Here is a 21,310-nt window from a genome sequence, read left to right as displayed (position 1 = left end):
GTAACTTGGCCAAGTTCATTTGGCTAACACACTTCATGTGATATTTTTCCTTACACAGCAGTGTAGAGGTTAAGATTGCTGAGTTCTAGTCCCAGGACCACCATTCACTAGTTGTGTGACCCTTTGGCAAGGCACTTAATTTCTCTCAGCTTTGATTTTGTCCTCTTGAAAATGGAAAGTTTTCTGCTCAGAGTTTGTGTGAGGGTTAAGAGAACAAGACAGGCAATGTGCATGACATAGAATATAATAAATGTTCAGTAAATGTTACCTAATATTATAGTTGGTCACCTCCAAAGCTCAGAATATTGTAGCATTATGATCCTGAATTTACTCCAACTAAAAGAACCCATCTGGAAGTATATTTTCTCCCTCCAATTGGCCTTCAGTTTTGGTCCTATTTCTCATTGTTAAAACTGCATATTAGAAAATGAAAAGCTGCTTGCCTATGATGAATACTTTCTGACGTCTAAAAATTAGGGGGTGGGAGGGAGAGTGATAAGTAAACCTGAAATAAATCCTGACTAAGTAAAGGAAACATCAGAGGCAAAAGACAAGACATGAAAACTCCACTGAAAGGGTCTGAAATGACCAAAGAGAAAAAGTCCCAACCTTAATCAGGGAAAGTTAGTTGCATCAGTGAAAAAAAAATAACCACACATGATACAATCAGGCAGTAGAGATCTTGATACTGGAAAGCCAAAGGTGAGGTTATTCGAGAGCATTCCCCCCCACACTGTCCTCACAGGAAGAACTGGTTCATAATCAGCAAGATTGAGCGATTTTAGCTTAAACGCCTGGAAAATTCCTTCCCTGAGTCCACGAGGTGCAGCAGCCTCCTCCACCATCCCAATGGACACTCTAACATCAGAATGCCTTTGGTGATGTTGTCCCTTCTCTATCATGGTATGCCCTTTGGCCAAAACAAACAGCAGCGGAAAAATCAGTGCCAACTGGATGGGGAGGACAGAGGGAACTCTTCTGAAGAGTCAACAAAATGGTGCCTTCTCAATAACTTTTCAAGGTAAAATGAGGATGCGATCATTAAGACTGATATGAAAATCTATCAGAGGAAGCAAGGCACAAGCCAGACCACAGAGAGACGAGTCGAAACGGCTGAAGTGTTGTGGTTTTTTTCAGAAGTATAGGGCCCACCCCACCCAAAATTCAGCTCATCCCAGGCAGGCTTTCTCCAGGTTGGATCCTGGCTACACCTGTGGGGTGAGTCCCTGGTTCCTACACTCTGGGGAGATAGTCTAGTATAACTGAGCAAGAGTTCCAGAGACAGGCTGCCTTTTCAGTCATAATGTAAGAGTTATTGGAGTAATTGGGCAAATTGCTTAATTTTTTTAAGCCTTGGTTTCCTCATTAATAACTGTGGGAAGGGTATAATGATTGTCTCTGATCCCTAACTTCACAGAGTTGCTGTGAGATGTGGGTGAGATAATGCATGTAAAGCACCTGGCACATAGATTTTAATAAGTGTTTACACTTATTATACCATTGTCTGGAGCTTCATTCTGGTTAGACGAGGATTTCTTAGTGGAAATAAGTCTTTTTTAAAAAACTGTCAGGAATTTGTTCCTTTTCAGTCCATTTCTTGGCTTGCCACCACTCTAGAAAAGAATATTTGTTCAGCACCCACTAGGTGCCCCTTTATGAGAACATAAAGTCTCAAGAATAAAAAGAAAGAGACACAGGAAGACTAGACAAAGGTGGATTTCAGAAGTTCACTGGAAGAGATGAATCAGTGAGGAGGGCTTAGAAAGACAAGCTTTCATATGCCCGTGAAAGTTAGGACCATTTCTGATCTGTTGTAGAGTTGTGATTTCCTCTTGAACATTATTTTGATCCCTCTTCCTTCTTTTCCCAAATATATCATAGAAACCTAGACAACTAGAAAAATGGTTGGCTGGAAACAAATAGGAAAGGGGAGTAGAGAAACTCGATTGTGTGTCTGTATCTTGTTTCACTAAAAGCTCCAGGAGGAGAGAAACCCCAGGGGAAAGAATACGTGGTGGCTGAAAGCAGAGAGCTGGCCAGTTAACCCTGGGGACACTCAGACAATGAAGAAGACACAAATGAGGGGTTTGCCTGGGGGGATGCCTGTGAAGGCCACAGTAACTCTGGTGCAATATGCCCAGCCCAAAGCCCCCAGGTGATTTCCTCCTCAGAAAAGGCAGCCTGAGCTAGATTCATGGCTAGAACACTAGACTGGGGGGCAGAAAGCTGAAGATGCTACTAGGGTAATTTATTACCAAATCAGAACACTTTGTGAGTAAAAGGGAAGACTATTCAAAATAATGCTGAGTCAACAGCACACACCAGGACTGTCCAAGCAAGTCAAGACATGACCACGCTAGTCAGTGTCCATTGTTCCACTCTATTCACAAACACATAACTAGAAGACTAGAAGATGTTTGTTGGGGAGCAAAGGAAAGAAAAAAGGGTGGATGAGTGCTGGGGAAGGAAACAAACATTTTTTAAAAGCACTCTGGTGTACCAGGCCTGTCGAGGGGGCACTTTATATTCATGGTCTCATGTAAATCCTGCAGAGTGGGAATTATAGGGGAAGTGATATAGCTGGAATGTGAACTCATAACTGTCTGAAGCTAAAGCACTGCATCCTGGGGTCCATGCTCCCACCCAGGTCCCGGCACTCACCACCTCATTGGTAGGCCATAATGATGATAGATGCTCTTATGGAGTACTTTGAAAACTCTACTGGATATTTTGTCCCTGGTAGCTCATTATAATCATCAAAAACCTGCAAGGCAATGAGGAAACTGAAGTTCAGAGAGGTTAAGTAACTTCCCCAAGATCACATACTGGCAAGTAGTAGAGCAAAAATTCAAACTCATGTCTATCTGGCTGCAAAGCCAGTATTCTCACTCATGAGGCTGCAGAGAAGAGTAATGAGATTAAATTGAGTGCACGGGAGTGGGTTTGCAATGCTGTGCAGCATGAGCAGATGGAGAGGGCATGGCCACAGTAGCAAACTTTCCCACCCAAACCTCAGCTCCAGCCAGGCCTGTCCTCCCTGCCACCTAGACCCTCTGCCCACTATGTTTCTTGCCACCCCTTTGCAATTAATTGACCACACTGTTCTCCCATCTTATAATCATCTCCACCTCCTCTCTGCCTATCTATGAACTAACCTTCTTCATGGTTACGCCTTATTTCCGCCACAGTGTTTTATTAGTAGAGTTCTGTTTCCTGCCTATCCTGGCAGTAATTTTTCTTTGCACAGAGACTCTAAGCAACTTTCAGAACTGTGGCTCTTACTCCCTTTGTTATCCCACAGCAACTAGAAAGTTACAGTCCTGTGGTAAGAGGTGGGTTAAACTCTCCTGAATTAGGTTGAATTTTTATAGAGAACTTCCTCCCCTCTACCCAACACTGAAAGAGGAATTCCCCAGGAAAAACAGAAGTCACTCTTTCTCACACATACACATCTTCTTCTCTAAGTCTTTTCTGACCTCTAAATATCACCAACACTCAATTTTCATAGATCACGGTGGAATGAAAATCCATTGAAAATGGAAAATCATAAATAATCCCCAGATCTCCATTTGGTCATTAACCTTCTTCCTCCTCACTTTGAGCCAATCTTTTAAATTGACTTCTCTCTCTAACACGTGTGCATGCTTGACCTTGCCCTTGGGCCAGAATTTTTTGCAATGCACCAAAATTCACAAGACAATATGTTCCATAAGGGAAAGGACTGATGTGTCTCTCAGGGCCTGCCACCTGTAGGTGTTTTAAGCATTTTTTGAATGAATGAAGCCCAGATGGATGATAGCTGTGCCAGCAAATGTCAGGTTAGACAGAGCCCCAATAATTTCTGGGTGCTATGTAAGCCCTTAGAACTTAGATACAACCTGAGTAAAAAGAGGAACTATGAACTGAAATTAAATTGCCACGCTTGGGTCAAAATACAGGGAGCTTAAAAATAGAAAAATAGAAATTAAGTTGGCTATAATTCTTGAACACAGAGATTGTAGATGGAGAATCACACCAACTACAAATGTGGACGAGAAATAAGAATTTTCTGGTCCTTTTACTAGATAATAAAAGAACAAAACAAAGACTATTAAGCATCCAGTAATCTAGTAAACTCTCATTTGTTTATTTTTTAAAATAAGTTTATTTTATCTGTTGACAAAATGTGAGTAATAATGATATGTGTGATTATTTTTAAGTTAAAGAATGAGTCAGGTATCGATTTGGGTGGGCATAATTCATCATAACTAATTATAGGTACATCATCCTTCACTTCATGTTTTTTCAGAGCATGATCACAGAGTCAATTTTGTACAAATATCCATGGGGCAGATTACTAGTTGTCCCCAAAAATCTATTTTTCTCTTATTCTTAGGCCTTTTGTCATCCAGGTTCCCACATTGTCATACATTTCCCACATTCCCTAGCAGTTGTGGTCATGTGATTTAGTTCTTTCCAGAGGAATGAGAGGAAGTTATATATAAATATATATATATACATATATATATATTTTCTTTATCACTTACTCAGAAGGAAATTGCTTCCCCTAGACTTCCTCTCTTTTCTGCTCCTTTGAACTGAAACAGGGATAGGCTACATGATTTAGCTTTGACCATGCAGAGGAGCACCATTCCCTAGAAGGCAGAGCAACAGGATGGAAGGGGCCTGGGCCCGTGATTGACCTCATAGAGCTAGACTGTTATATGAGAGAAACATGACTTCTATCTTCTTTAAGTCACTGTATTTCAGGGTCCCTTTTTCAGCATCTTAGCTTTTTCTATAATTAATACAATTAGAGAGAGATTCATCAGTTTTCTCAAGGGCCTTCTTAATCTTTGTGTATCAAATCCTTCTCCTTTGAATCATCCAATCATGTTATCATCTTTGTTGATTCCCTCTTCTACGGTTGTCAACTGATCTGAATCTGCCTGAGCCTCATTTTTCAAAAGGTTTAAGTGTGATTCTCCAATTGTCCTTTCACAGACTCCTTAATATCTTGACTCTCGCAAGATTTGCACCGCTCAATTTACTTCGTATTCAAATGTTCACAACCATAGACTTACAGAAGATGGGGAAGGATATTTATGTGGGGACTAATTTCATTATTAGCCAATTCATTAGTAAATATTTTATATTGTAAAAAACTTCTGCTTCTCCTTATGTCTTAACTGCAGGGACTTGGATAATACTACTTAAGTGCCAATCCTCATACTTGAGAAGGATTTCAAAAGGTGTTCAGGAAATGGAGAGTTGTTATGTCTATTCTTTTAGTGGTTAACCTAGATTCTTTAATTTGCATATTGAACTAACTCTAAATGTCACAAATATTTTTACCTTCCTCAAACACTACACAGATCTTAGAATGTTTTAACTCCAATCAGCATCACTCCCTGAACTCAAATGCTACAGCTGTCTAGTATTTTCCTTCTATCTTGTTTTGATTTGTCCTACCAATTAGGCATTATCATTACTATTGTTATTTTATATAGTCAATTTTTGTTTTTATTTAACTACTATTTACTACTAAACTACTAATAGTTTAATAATTGAACTATTATTTATTAATATTTAGTCACATATCTGCTCATCATTTCTTTTTGTAACTCAGACTTTCCACTCATGCTCAAACCCCAGAGAGGACTGGCTTGTGGTTATAAATTCTCAGGGGAGTTTTTTTAACTCCACTCAAACCAAGATCAAACCAGACAAGTTGCCTTGTTGTCTCATTCTACAGAGCAGGTTCATTTTGAGGTTAGCCTTAAACTGAAGCCATAGCTCTTTGGTGTCCCAGCCTCATGTGTAGGTCTCCTGAGAGCCCCAGCTTAGGCCAAGCTTAGGCTTTATCCCTTATCTTCCAAGTCCTGTGCATCCATCAAAACAAAACTTCAAGGTTACCAAAGTTTGTCAGATAACCTCAAATGAAATCTGCCTTGATGTTTATTTGCCCTCAAGGTTCCCATTTCCAATAATTTTTAACCTCTGTGGACGTCTTCTTTTCTTGCTGGCTCAGAGATGCATTTTTAAAATATTCTTTGTATTCTATCCATTTCCTTTGGTTGTTTTCAACTGGAGGGTAATTCAGGATACCTAACTCCCTTGTTGGCAGTTTGCAATTCCTCATTTTAAACAATTAACATTTTCCTAAATAAGGACTCTGACACAGTGTAATAATAATAATAGCTGATAGTCACTGAGTGTTACTATAACCTGGATATTGTTAAATGTGCTTTACTTACAGTAAATCATCTGATCCTTACAATATCAGTAGAAGGTCAAACCCAGATAATCTGACTCCAGAACCCATGTTATTAACTACTACACATTCTGTACCTACAAGGCATGAATAACAAAAGAAGGTTCAATTTCATATGTATAGGAGGAAAAATATGCAAATCTTTCCTAATTAATTCAACCAGTGAAAACTCCACAGACATGTCAGGAATTGCATTTCCAGGACTTGGAATGAGTCATGTATAGTCTCTATGTTTGAGAGACTCACACCTGCTACACAGGTGGGGTTACAGGTATAGCATAAAGCCAGGATGGTAATAGGTTTCACCAGATATGCCACATCCTTTATGTGGAGTGACTATATGGGGCCCTGCCTTGAGAAGGAGACTGAGGTTGTCTCTAAGCTCAGTGAGAAAAAGGGCTTTGACTTATTCTCAGTGTCTGTCATGGACCAGGATGTGGAAGTGTCATCTCTGGGATACTCTTGACCTAAGGACGTGGAACAGGGCAAAATCCAGTCTTGAGTCAAATCTTCCTGCTGCCCACCCTGGCCAACTGATCCAACCTTCCCCAGACTCCCAACTTCTGCCTTCTTTCCTCTTCCTACTTCGCAGTAAGTGGAAAGCCTTACCCAGATAGGTCTAAAGTCATCCTCTCTCCACAATTCTTTTCTCTCAGCTGTGTTTTATGTAACTTTATTAAATGCAGCTTTGCAGATAAACTGGCCCATGTTTTCAAAACTGAGAAGAAACAAGAGTGAATAAAATAAAAGTGAGCATAGAAAATTCTGTTCTAAGTGGTGGAGAGGGGAGGGACTGTCCTGAGTTTTCAGAGCTTTGTCTTTTTTCTTTTTAATTATTTTATTGAAGTCATATTGGCTTACAACATTGTGTAAATTTCAGGTGTACATTATTATACATCAGTTTCTGTATAGAGTGCATTGTGTTTACCACCAATAGTCTAGTTTATTCATCACCATACGTGTGTGCCTCTTTACCCCTTTTGCCCTCCCCCCACCCCTTTTCCCTCTGGTAACCACAAACCTATTCTCCTTATCCACATGTTTGTTTATCTTCCACATATGAGTGCAATCATACGATGCCTGTCTTTCTCTGTCTGGCTTATTTCACATAACGTCGTGCCCTCAAGGTCAATCCACTGTATATATATATATGTATATATGTGTATATACATATATATATATATGTATATATATATATACACAGCACATCTTCATTATCTGTTCATACATTGATGGGTACTTGGGTCGCTTTTACCTCTTGGCTATTGTGAATAATGCTGCAATGAACATAGGGATACATAAATCTCTCTGAATTATTGATTTCATCTTCTTTCAATAAATACCCAGTAGTAGGATAGCTGGATCATATGGTATTTCTATTTTTAATTTTTTGAGAAATCTCCATACTGTTTTCCATAGTGGCTGCACCAGTTTGCATTCCCACCAGCAGTGTATGAGGGTTCCCTTTTCTCCAAATCCTCTCCAACACTTATTATTTCTTATGTTGTTAACTATAGCCATTCTGATGGGTAAGGTGATGTTTAATTGTAGTTTTGATTTGCATTTCCCTAATAATTAGTGATGTTGAACTTCTTTTCACATGCCCATTGGCCATCTATATATCTTCTTTGGAAAAATGTTCATATCCTCTGCCCATTTTTTGATTGGGTTGTTTGTTTTTTTGTTGTTGAGTTGTATAAGTTCTTTATATATTTTAGAAATTAACCCCTTGTCAGATATGTGATTTGCAAATATTTTCTCCCAGTTGATGGATTGTGTTTTCATTTTGTTCATGGTTTCCTTTGCCTTGCAGAAGCTTTTTAGTCTGATGTAGTTCCATTTGTTTATTTTTTCTTTTGTTTCCCTTGCCTGAGTAGACACGGGATTCAAAAAGATAGTGCTAAGACTGATGTCAAAGAGTGTACTGCCTATATTTTCTTCTAGGACTTTTATGGTTTCAGGTCTTACATTTAAGTCTTGAATCCATTTTGAGTTAATTTTTGTGTATGGTGGAAGATAACGGTCTACTTTCATTCTTTTGCACCTCCCTCTCCAGTTTTCCCAACACCATTTACTGAAGAGAGTTTCCTTTCTCCATTGTATGTTCTTGGCTCCTTTGTTGAAGATTAGCTGTCCATAGATGTGTAGTTTTATTTCTGGGCTTTCAATTCTGTTCCACTATCTGTGTGTCTGTTTTTCAGCCAGTACCGTGTTATTTTGATTACTACTTGAAGCCAGGGATTGAGATGCCTCCCCAGCTTTGTTCTTTTTTCTCAGGATTGCTTTGGCTATTGGGGTCTTATGTTGTTTCATATAAATTTTAGGATTCTTTGTTCTATTTCCATGAAGAATGTCATTGGGATTCTCATTGGGATTGCATTGAATCTGTAGAATCATTTAGGTAATATGGGCATTTTAACTATGTTTATTCTTCCAATCCATGAGCATAGAATATCTTTCCATTTCTTTATGTCTTCTTTAATTCTTTCACTGATGTCTTATAGTTTTCAGTCTATAGGTCTTTCACCTCCTTGGTTAAATTTATTCCTAGATATTTTATTCTTTTTGTCATGATTGTAAGTGGGATTGTATTCTGAACTTCTCTTTCTGCTAGTTCATTCTTAGTGTATAGAAATGCAACTGATTTCTGTAAGTTGATTTTATACACTGCAACTTTGCTGTAGTTGTTGATTATTTCTAATAGTTTTCTGGTGGATTCTTTAGGGTTTTCTATATATAGAATGTCATCTGCAAAGAGTGACTTTTACTTCTTCTTTTCCAATTTGGATATCTTTTATTTCTTTTTCTTGCCTAATTGCTCTGGCTAAAACTTCCAGTACCATGTTGAATAAGAGTGGCAAGAGTGGGCACCCTTGTCTTGTTCCTGTTCTCAGAGGAATGGCTTTCAGTTTTTCAGTATTAAGTATGACGTTGGCTGTGAGTTTGTCATATATGGCTTTTATTATGTTCAGGTAATTTCCTTCTATACTCATTTTATTGAGAGGTTTTGTGCTGGGGGGCAGTGAGGAAGATTGGCTCTGAGCCAACATCTGTTGCCAATCCTCCTCTTTTTGCTTAAGGAAGATTGTCACTGAGCTAACACGTGTGCCAATCTTCTTTTATTTTGCATGTGGGACACTGCCACAGCATGGCTTGATGACCAGTGTGCAGGTCCATGCCAGGGATCTGAACCCGCAAACCCCGGGCTGCCAAAGCGGAGCATGCAAACTTAACCACCACAGCATTGGGCTGGCCCCTTATTGAGAGTTTTTATCATAGTGGATGTTGGATCTTGTCAAATGCTTTCTCTGCATCTGTTGAGATGATCATGTGATTTTTACTCCTCATTTTGTTAATGTGGTATATCATATTGATTGATCTGTGGATGTTGAACCATCCCAGCACCTCTGGAATAAATCCCACTTGATCATAGTGTATGCTACTTTCAATGTATCGTTGTATTCAATTTGTTAATATTTTTTTGAGGATTTTTGCATCTATGTTCATCAACGATATTGGCCTGTAATTTTCAGCTCTCTAAACCCAGAAATAAGGAAGGCATTTTTTAGTGGTGACAAGTGTAAATTCTGGAGTCATTCTGCTGGAGTTTTAATCTTAGCTCTACAACCCACAAGCTATTAGACTTTGGGCAAGTTGGTTAACATCTCTAAGCCTCTTTTCCATCATCTGTAAAATGGGGATAATAATTATACCTATATCATAGAATAGATGTAGACCAGCAATTCTCAAAGATCACACTTGAGAACTACTTTTGTAAGACCAGGTATCAGCAAACTTCTTCTGTAAAGGGCCAGATAGTAAATATTTTCGACTTTGCAGGCCATACAGTCTTTGCCACAACTACTCAATCCTGTCATTGTAGCGCAAAAGTAGCCATAGGTAACATATAAACAAATGAACATGACTGTGTTCCCATAAAACTTTATTTACAAAGACAGGCAGCAGACAGGAGTTGGCCCCAGGCCATAGTTTGTTAACCCCTGGTATAGATCAAATGAGATAATGAATAAAAATTACTTATCACAATACCTGGCATATAATTTAATTATAGCAAATAGTTAGCTAATGGTTGCTATTATGACAAGTTTTTTAGCTTTCTACCACAAACACACACACAACAGACCACAGCAAGATTGACAAGCTTTAACAATACAATACTATCTTCTGCTTCCTGCCTTTCATCGTAAGTTGAATAATCAAGTTAACCCAACTGATTGCTGAAATGATAGATTCAAATTGGTTAAAGAAATAATAATGAGGTATTAACAGAAGTTAAGTAAAAAGGTATCAAGAGTTTTAGGAGTTTGCAAATACACTTCATAGCAAGGCATGGTTTATTGGACAAGCACAGGTCCAGCTATCTGGAGCTCTGAGTCCTAGTTCCAGATCTGTCATTAACTACCTTGTAACCTTAGACTTCTCTGGACCTTAGTCTCTACATGTTCAAAATCGAAGACATTAGATAGCGTGTCAATTTCCTATTGCTATAATAATGCTGTGTAATAAACAACTACCAAATATCAGTGGTACATAACAATAAGCAAATATTTAGCTCAGGAATTTGTGTGTCAGCTGCAGGTCAGCTGACTGAGGCTTGACTTGGTTGGGTGGTTCTGCTCCACATGTCTCTCACTCTCTTTCTGGGACCAGTGGAAGAATCTGGACAACTTCTTCTCACGGCAATGATAGAGGCGCAAGAAGACAAAACAGAAACACATAAGGTCTCTTAGGTTCCAGGCTTGGAATTGGCATACCATCATCCAGCCTTATTCTACTGGCCTAAACAAGTCATATGGCCAAAACAAAGTCAAAGAGTAGGGAAATGTATGTCTGCCTTTTCAGGGAGTAGAACTTCACAGTCCCAGGGCAAAGAACGTGGTTGCAGGGAAGAACCAGAGCCATTAACGACATACACTACAATCTGTATCTAAGATCACTTTCATCTCTGATAAAAATGATAGCATATTTTAAATTAAAAGGCTTACCTATGCGGTTTTTCAAGACACTAAGACCCTTGGTTACTCACATGATTTCTTCAAATTCACTTGGGCCAATAAAAGGAAAGAAAGAGGGACAGGGAGAGACAAAGATAAAATCAGGGGAATGAGAAGGAAGAGTGGCATGAGGGGTGGGGCTATGAAGAAAGAGAGGAGCGGGGGTGAAGGAAGAGAAGGAGGGAGGGAAGCTGGGAGACATGAGAGAGAAGGGAAAAGTAAGGGGATGAGGACAGGATGTGAAAGGGAAGAAATTAATGACTAAACTCATTCTTGGAGAACCCCATCCAACTGTAACCTGAACTAGCAAAGTTATTAGAAGCCCGTTAGAAAAACATGTAGCTCATTCTTAGGAACTAGGCTTAAAAAAGATATCTATTATGATTCCACCCAGAATGAGCTGCATGGAAAATGTGGTTGTCTAATATACATTTTATTTTTAATCTTTCTGTAAAGCTGATTTAGCATAAAGCATGTCTAATTATTTTAAGCTTGTAAAGCTTTTATTACAGAACAAATCAAATTTCACAGAAAAGTATCCATGTCTAAGAATTGAAAGTGAGATTTTAAACCATACTTTTTTTTATTATTGGGCTTATTTTCTACCACAGTTTCAGATCATATTCATAGCTTTACCTCATCTTTTTACAACATTTACTGATTGATGTTGGCACTTTCAGACTATAAGTCTCTGATATGAGACTGAGTTTCATCTTAAAGTGTTTCCAGCATTATGTTCTGTTATTTTCATCTCACATGTGTTTCCCTTATTTTTATGTCTTCTTTTTCAACTGTTTTCTACAATATAATTTTAGGCCTACAAACAAAGAAAATTTTGAGGTCACCTAATTTAGTAAGAAAGAAAAAATGTCTCCAAATGTTTATTTTTATTAAGGTGCTATTATGACAAAGGTTAAGACATGTTTATAACTAAAGAATTAGAAAGCTGGAATCAGCCAAGAATCTGAAACCATAGTGATTAACATTTTCCATCTATAGACCTCTAAACTCTGAAACTAGCACGAACCAATTTGTGTTTGGAGGCAAGTGAAGTGTAGGAGGCAAGAGCACAAAGCAGGTCTGAAGCATCTAGGTTCCAGCCCCAACTCTGCTGCTAATTACTGGGCAAATGACCCAACCTTCCTGTACCAACCTTGCCTTATCCACAACAGGAGGAGATCAGAAAACCAAAGACGTCGAAGTTTTATCCCAGCAAACACGTCTTACAAAACATTCTTGTCAATTTTCACTGAGTTTTTTTCTTACTCTGGCCAGATAACCCATTGAAAGCATTGAGTTTTTTCGTTTGGGTTCTTTTGGTTATTCGTTGTCATCAGATACCAACTTAATTATGTCTCAGTGGTACAGATCCTGAAGCATCCATTAGGTAAACATTGTAAAGGAATCATTTATCAGCAAGAAAGGAAAAACAAGTCCTGAATGCATCTGATGTGACAGGCACTGTGCCAGGTGTATTGTTTTGTCATTTCATCTTTACTGCAATCCTTTGAGGGAGATTTATTTACCTTGTTTAACAGAAAAAAAGAAATTGAGGTTCAGAGAAAGTTACTAAGCCATTCAAAGTCACTAAATCACTCATTTATTCATCCATTTAATAAATATTTATTGAGTGTGTGCTCTATGGCAGATATTATTCTAATGGAGGAACAGACAATAAAAGATTACTCAGACAAAAAAACAAACAACAAACAAATAAGTATCATAAGAACTATGAAAAAAACTAAGCAGGGTAGGAAGCTAGGGAGTGAACAGAGACCCACATGATATAAAGGAGAGATCCAGGCAAAGATCTGGAGAGAAGAAACAGCAAGTATAACAACCCTGAAGCAGAAACACAGCCACTAAGTAATGGAGCTAGCATTTAAAATCAGGTCTGTTTGACATGCAAAGTTCATTTTTCTATCATGCCCCAAATACAAAGGTACATTTAATTGATTTCTCTGGAACAGGCTGTGAGGATAAAACTTCAAAATATCTTTAGCAAAAAAAAAAAAACTTGTACTCCATCTTTATCAAAACCAGCAATCTAGAAAAGGTGGCTTTAAGGGCTTCTGGTTAGAAGTGAGGAAAGTTTTCCAGAATGGGCTATAAAGAAAGCCTGCACCTTCTGTTGAAAGGAATTTCAAAGCATAGTTCATATAAGGTGTGGGTGAGTGAGAATGTGCTCCAGCCCTTGTGGCTTTGAGACTTATAATTTAGTGGCAAAATCCATCTTTTCCAGGAAACTTATTATTGAAAAGAAGGCAGAATGAACACAATGGTAGGGATGAGGTATTACAGAACAAGGCTATCAGAGGGCCTCTATATTCTTACTCACTTTCTAACTTCTACTTTTAGATGCATAGGATAATATCACTACAGGTTTAGAAAGAACTTTTTCCTATGATACATCCCATTGGAATCCATCCATTATCTATCAACCATACCACCACCCCTCCACAAAGGGCCACTCAGACTCACAACGTCATTCAATCATTTCAGAATCAATCTGCTAAACTCTAATGCATATCACAGACATAACAACGGCAAGTCTGAAAACCTGCTAGCCACCTCCCAGATACAGAGCAGAACACTCATCACCTCCCTCCCTCATGTCCGGTCCCCCCAGGGTCCAGCCATGGATCTTTCTAGGTTGATCCTTCATCTGTAACCCTTCACCCAGCTTACCTCGTTCTACAATGTTATCTGTCCTTCTTGTAAATGTGTGATTTTTCTCATATCCACATCCTCTTTCCTAGACCATCCTCACATCCCCCTCTGTTCAAGAACAACTTCCACTCCCCAGGAACTTGTATCTCACCTATTTCCCCTGATCAGGGAGGCCAGCAGATTTTTACATAGTAACTAGAATCTCATATGATCCTGAAAAAAAGACCCTGAATTAAAGGGAAAAGGGAGGATGAGATGGATAATTTCAGGCCACTTCTAACATAGTGGAGTCTACAGCCTTGGGGCAAGAGGCACAGACAATCATCTGTTGCTCGTTGGCACGTTCAAGTCCCTTTAAAGGCAATAGGATTTACATAAACTACAGAACGGGCTTGTTGGGACCTGTAGATGCTGTTGATACATTCATTTATTTTTCTGCTGAAGAGCCATTTCTTGTCTATGTAATTTTAAGTTCAGATCAGAAACTAATTACAAGCCATAGGGAGTCAATCATCTGACCAACCATCTATCCCCAGTCCCTATTTATGTTTGAGTCACCTTTGTATATTCCTACCAAGGATCTCCCAGTCTCAGCTGCATCACACTCAATGGTCAGGGCTCACCACCTTCCTAGAGAATCAATTCCTTCCTTACAGTGCCTTCAGATCCAGCTTCTGGTCCTTGGTTCCTTCATATTTCTACATTGAGTGCCTAGAAATTTCCAGCGACAAGTGCACTCTACAGCTCTCTCTATGCAGCAGCAGACAATTCCAAAAAGAAGGCATACTGCAGGCTGTGGTGGTGAAACAGGTAGCAGAAGAGCTGGAACAAAAGACGTTAAGAAATGTCTTCAAGCAAAGAAAGTATCACTTGATTTTTACGACCCTGACTAGATTATGTATAATCTAATTTTGTAACTAATTTCGGGAGTATAAAACAGTGGCAAATAATGGGATCCAGAGCATCAGATTCCAACCTCAAATTTGCCGTTAACTAGTACCTGACTTAGGACAACACACGTAATCTCTGAGTACCTCAGTTTTCTCATCTGAAAATGCAAGGAAGGGTGTTGGAGGAGGAGAAGGATACTAGATGACCGCCAAGATCCCATGGGGGTATAGGACAAAATAACGGGTTTTGGCATCAATCAGATGCAAACTCCAATTCTGTCACTTTGTGTGTGATTCTGTGCATTGCTGAGCACATTTTTAGCCTCCCTAAGCCTATCATTTGTCTCTAAGATGAGGATGATGATTACTACCTCATGGGACTATTGTATAATCAAATGATGTTTCCAATATGAATTCTTGGCACTCAAGAAACGCAACATCCCTTCCTTCTTTCTTTCAGTGATCCACTCCTGGAACCTAACCTAATGCCCAGTTCACTCAGGAGCCAAGTCTGCCCTCATGTCCCAGAACAGAAATCTGCCAACCCAAGGATATACCTGTTGACATTGAAAATTAACAGCATTAACTTGGAAGGAAGGAAGGAAGGGAGGGAGAGAGGGAGGGAAGGTGGGAGGGAGAGAAGAGAAGAGAAAGAACGGAGGAAGAGAGCAAGTGAATAAACCAGGGTGGGAGGGCAGTTCAGAGAAATTCCCTTCGATTTGGCTTTTGTCCTCTCACTCTCAGGAGAACAAAGACCCAGGAAAGTTCAGGGCACAGGAAACCTAATTTAACTCTCATTCTCTCAACTAGAGTCATCTGTCCACCCCCAGTCTTGCAACAGACACATCATCTGATATTTATGAAAAGCTTTCAACATTTTCTGTCACATTTTCCCCTAATTTCATCCTCACAAGGACCCGGCATGGTGCATAGAGCAGGTCCTATTATTCTCCATCTAACAGAAATGTCTGTGACCTACCAAAGATTATCCAACCAGCTTGTGACAGCTGAAAGAAAGGTGTAAGTTTCTTGTCTTCCACTGCAAGTTCCTTCCAGCTAAACCAGGATGCCTTCATGTCTATTTGTCCTCACTAGGAGGAGTCCAAAGTGGCTACAAGAGAATTGGCTCAGTGGTTGGAAATCCACTCCCCAAAAGTCAGGTTCCTATAATCTGGCCCCCACATTCTGCCTCTTCCTTTCCTTTCTTCTTTCCTTCCTTCCTTCATTTCTTATTTCTTTGGAATCAGTTACACAGAATTGAGTTAATCATAACTCCCATTTTGTGGACACCATCATTTCAGTTAGGAAAAGACACCTCATGTGTTGTATCTTACTTTATTATTTTTTCATCTTCATTCCCCACCCACAATTCCATTTCCCTCCCCTGCTCCAATGACAAACGCTCTTTCCAATCCACGTTTCATACATTTACTTAGAGATACGCGTATTTTTAAAACATACGGCATGTTGTATGTTTGGGTTGTAATTTAAAGAAAAGCAGTTGTCTATAAATGTCATCTTGTTTTGGAATTATTTTTTATTCAATATTGTGTTTTGAGATCTATCAATGTTGCTAAATGTAAATCTAAATTATTATTTTTGACTGATGCTAAGAATCCAATCTTCTCATACATTTTATTTATCCATTGCCTTGGAAATCAATGGTCACTTAGTTTGCTTCCAATTCTTTGCTACCACAAATACCACTTGGCTGAACACCCTCATAAACATTTCCCTGAGGACTTCTCTGGGATATACTCCCAAGAGCAGAAGTGCTAGTCATAGAGTATAGACACGCTTAATTTCACTAATTACATCAGACTGTGCTCTGGAATAGCTACACAAGTTTACACTGTCCCCAGGAGTGCATGAGGATCTCAGTTTCCTCACATCCTCAGTTTCCTCACATGTGGGACGTAAGGAAATTAGAAATGACTTTCTAATTTTGCCAAATGATGAATGTAAAGTAGTATTGTTATTTTAATTTGCATTTCCTTGATTATTGGTGAGATTTAGCATCTCTTAAAACATTTATTAGCCATCAGGATTTCCCTTCCTGCCAATTGCCTAGCCACATCTTTGACAATTTTTTTCTACTAAATTTCCCGTCTTTTTCTTATTGATTTGTAGGAGTTACTTTTATATTCTAGACATCAATCTCTTCTCAGTGTAGATCTTGCTATTACTCACATACTTTCTATTTCCACGAAAGTCAAGACAAAAAGTTTTGTTGGCAAAGTGAAATGGAATGGGGCTTTGTCTTGCCAAGAACTAATCCCTCCCCAACACATTCCAATGTCTATTCACTTAGTGCCTGAAAGGTCAGGGTACACCCAAAGAAGCTAGTGAGCTGCATGTGAAACCAATTTCTTTATGTTCTGTCCTCTGTCACATTTCAGCAGTGTTACTGAACTCCCTAGAAAAATTCCAAGAGCCTCTGATCTCACTATGTATTGACTTTTTTCCCTTTCCCGTGAAGAAGACTGGGCCTGTGGTTCTTGGTAAGGGACTGGGAGCATTCATGTGTCTCTTTCCAGAGCATAGACCAAATATTTTGCAATAAGGAAAGCAAACATGTTCTTATCACTTCCTATTCACCCAGTTGGTGAAGGAGGAATTCACAGCCCTAAATAGCACAAGATGGCCGAACACATGACACGTTACACTGGACAGATGAGATTGGCAGCAGTTCATTAGTCATATCTCATCACAGCCCAGGGGAGTGAGTATACCATACATCATGCAGGGCCATACTGGGATGGCACTTGGGAGCAGAGCAAACCAGCAGGGACTGTGGGATGCAGGTTTTGTAGTAACAAGAGAATGGGGTGACCCTTGGTTCCTGTGGGAGGATGTGATTTGCTTGTTTGAATAATTTTATGGGCTGGCAGGAAGGTGAAGCCCATTAGGTTGAGGACTAGGTGGGAGGCAGCAGGTCTGGCTGAAATGGGAACTAGCCAGGTGGAGAGCCTTCCCTGCTAGGTTGGGGGCATATCTGGCAAGAGCAAGTGAACTCATGGCTGGGCCTCTGGGGTCCAGTGAGGCTCAATGATATCAAAGCAGCACTTAACACTTTAATCTTACAATATGTAATGCTTACAGTTTCACAATGAGAAGTCCCTCTTCCCTACCAATCATGCCTGCTTGATTTTATATTTAAGAAAAGAAAAAAATGTAGCCCTCACAGTCTGAAATGAGATGACAGTGTTATAATTAGATAGCACTACACGCCACTATGTCTTCCCTGAGGAAATGAGAGTGGTCAAAATATTCATTCTCCTTTTGAAATAATCTGGTTATGCTGACAGACGGCTGTTTACTAACCACAAGTACTCCTGCTTTGTAATCCACCCTCCAAACACCAAAAAACTCAGCCAGTCCTGGTGCCCTGGACCATTCAGATATTTAGAGACTCCCATCTTTAGACAGGGTAGAAAAAGTATGGATAATGCTTAACAACAAATTTTATAGGAAATAGAATCTTTTTGTTTGGTATTAGTGTCCTCCTTTCATTTTGATTAAAAGAACTAAAGTAAACCAGAGAAGGGATTATCCTGTGGTAGGCAGAATAACAGCCTGTGAGAATGATGCCTTACATGGCAAAAGTGATCTTGCAGATGTGATTAAATTAAATCTGTGTGGGCTTAATTTAATCACGAGTCCTTAAAAGTAGAAGACCTTTCTAGAGGGAGATGTGACTATGGAAGAGTGGTCAGAAAGAGATGCAACGTTGCTGGCTTTGAAGATGGAGGAAGAGAGTCAAGAGCCAATGAATGTGGGAAGTTTCTAGATGCTGGAAAAGGCAAGGAAATGGATTCTCTCCTAGAGCCTCCAGAAGGAACACAGTCCTGCTGACACCTTGATTTTAGCCTAATGAGACTCATGTCAGACTTCTGACCTACAGAACTGTAAAATAATAAATCTGTGTTGTTTTAAGCCACTAAGTTTGTGGTAATTTGTTACAGCAACAATAGAAAACTAATACACATCTCTAATTTTGGCAAGTCTGAAAATAAAATGCATCTAGCCATCCCCAAAACAGAATATGAAAAGTCAAAGATAAAAATCTTTCCATTTCCTTATGACTTCCCCTTTTATATCACCACCTCCAGTTGCCTGCCGTCTCCCACTACATTCTCACACCTCACTCAGCAACTCACAGTGGTGGCATCGCCATCTCTTCTCTCCTTTGATACCACATTCCAGGACACACCTAGACCTGCCCATGTTTTCTGTATCCCTGTCTTCCCCGTTCCACTGGTTTGTGGTGAGGCTCTTCTATAGTCCCCTCTTTTATATCTCCGCTTTTAGGTTTGTCCCCTTCTCTGCCACAACAATTTTTTTTTTTAGGTTGTGGAAAGTTTCTTTTTATTTTTTTTTGTTGTTGTGGTAACATTGGTTTATAACATTATATAAATTTCAGGTATACTTCTATTTTAATCATCTCTCTCCCCTTAGACTAGACCGGGCAAAGTTTGTCTTGATAAATCATGGGGAGGAGTTTTCCAGAACTGGGAGTGGCCACTCATAACTTAAAAATTACGTCAGTGTACTAATCTTTTTACCAGCCCTGTCAAAGGCACTCTTCTTCCCCTGATCTTATAAGTGTTTACATATTAAGGAATAAATATTAACATTCAAATCATAAAGCTCAAACTATAAAAATGATGCATCTGACAGAAATAAAATTAAGTCTGTCATTTCAGGAGGTACAATTCTAGAATCAAATAAAGACATTCCAAATGTAGTGGATTATTTACGTTTTAGGGCTGAGTCCCTACCACACACACATGGTGTGACATGGTAGGAAGGAGAGAAAGTATCAGCTAGACAGCGCAACAGTTCATAAATCCAGCTAATCCCATAGAAGCAAGAGATTTGAGGCAGAAATGACTATGAAAATATAAGCCCTGGAATCAGTAAAAATCTTTAGGAGCACGTGGAACTTTCCATAAGGGTCAAGGTGAACCCAGCTGCCCAGGTGACATTTGGATATGTGTACAGAATATGTCTGTTACTTTGTACTATATAACATAGCTTGCTCTGAATATCTTATCAGGGATGTCTATATCACCGTGTGCGTGTGTGTGTGTGTGTGTAAGTAATATATGCTTATAGAATATGTTACGTCTTAGTTCTGTTCCTGTGTAATTGGATCTTTTCTTGTCTATGCTATTTTAGAAGGGCATCTGACACAGTAAGATAAACCTGGCATGATCTTAACTATCTGTGTGATGATGGGTTATACTAGATTAGTAGTTTTCAAACTAAATTCCAAAGAACCCTCAATTCCCACAAATGAAGGGAAGAGGAAACAAGCAGACAGAACTTAGAGGGTCCCACCCCAACTTCAACCAAACAATTTGCTTTTAACTGTTTTCTATTTAGTTTTGGCATGATATCTCATTTAAAAAGCAAAAACAGGGGGCCAGCCCAGTGGCGCAGCGGTTAAGTGCGCATGCTCCGCTTCAGCGGCCCAGGGTTCACAAGTTCGGATCCCAGGCGGCACACGGACACACTGCTTGTCAAGCCATGCTGTGGCGGCATCACATATAAAGTAGAGGAAGATGGGCACGGATGTTAGCCTAGGGGCAATCTTCCTCAGCGAAATGACAAGGACTAGCTCAGGGCTAGGCTTCCTCACCAAAAAAAAAAAAAGCAAAAACGGAGATTGTTTTTTTTTAAAAAAAGTTTTAAAGCCCCTGGACTAGGTGACCAACAAAGGCTCTCATCCGTGGTGTTATAGATATAAACCATTTTTGTTTGTGATGATAGTACTTTTTATTATTTATTATTTTTATAATATTTCATTTCTCATGGAGATAATCTTTGATTTGGAGAGATTATTCTGAGTTCTCTTTTTTTTCTCATCATTCAAAATGTTCAATTTATTACAAACACAACGATCAATTCTTAACAAGAACTTCTTCAGAAAGGCTCAATATAAATTTCCTGAATATATTTAGCAATAGTGTGGACATGAAATATCTTAATATATTATGAACATGCATATTGAAGTATTAGCTGCAAAAATCTTTTTTCTTACACTTAGAACATAATTGTCACTTATGATAAAGTGTGTACAAATAATAATAATAACACAACTTTGCAACTGCTATTCCTTCCTGCTCCCCCACCCCCCAACACACACAATACCACCACCACTACCTATCAGTGTTAGTCTTTCTGAGTCTTCTGTCCTCCAAGCATCCTCAAGTCTAACAAAAGAACTTGGTAAACTTGGGGGTAGCTCCACTTTCCTGAATGTGCCAGATCTCCGTTTTTGTAAAATTTTTCCTATATTTCCATACGGCCTCTTTCTAACCTCCTTTTCCCAGGGAACCCAATGCCTTAGATGTTATCTCCTCTTATCCCCTACCAAACCTAGTCTCAGAAAAAGATGGATAAACTCCCTCAAAGTTTATATTGGTAATGAAGCCAAATGTCTCCTCTCTCCAGGAATGGGTGCCCTTTCAACAGGG

General features: G+C 39.2%; 1 protein-coding gene across 1 annotated transcript in view; it reads right to left on the bottom strand.

The window, feature by feature from the left end:
* Positions 1-21,310, bottom strand: part of TNFSF4 (TNF superfamily member 4) — a 121,331-nt gene that overhangs the window by 29,158 nt on the left and 70,863 nt on the right. Inside the window, exon 2 of the mRNA XM_058540055.1 lies at positions 2,662-2,764. The gene's annotated coding sequence lies outside the window, so the exon portion shown is untranslated. The remainder of the gene's footprint in view (positions 1-2,661; positions 2,765-21,310) is intronic.

The sequence above is a fragment of the Diceros bicornis genome, chromosome 4 (assembly GCF_020826845.1).
Source record: "Diceros bicornis minor isolate mBicDic1 chromosome 4, mDicBic1.mat.cur, whole genome shotgun sequence".
Lineage (NCBI taxonomy): Eukaryota > Metazoa > Chordata > Mammalia > Perissodactyla > Rhinocerotidae > Diceros > Diceros bicornis.
The sequence above is the reverse complement of the archived record's forward strand: the minus strand, read 5'-3'. Positions and strand labels throughout refer to the sequence as shown.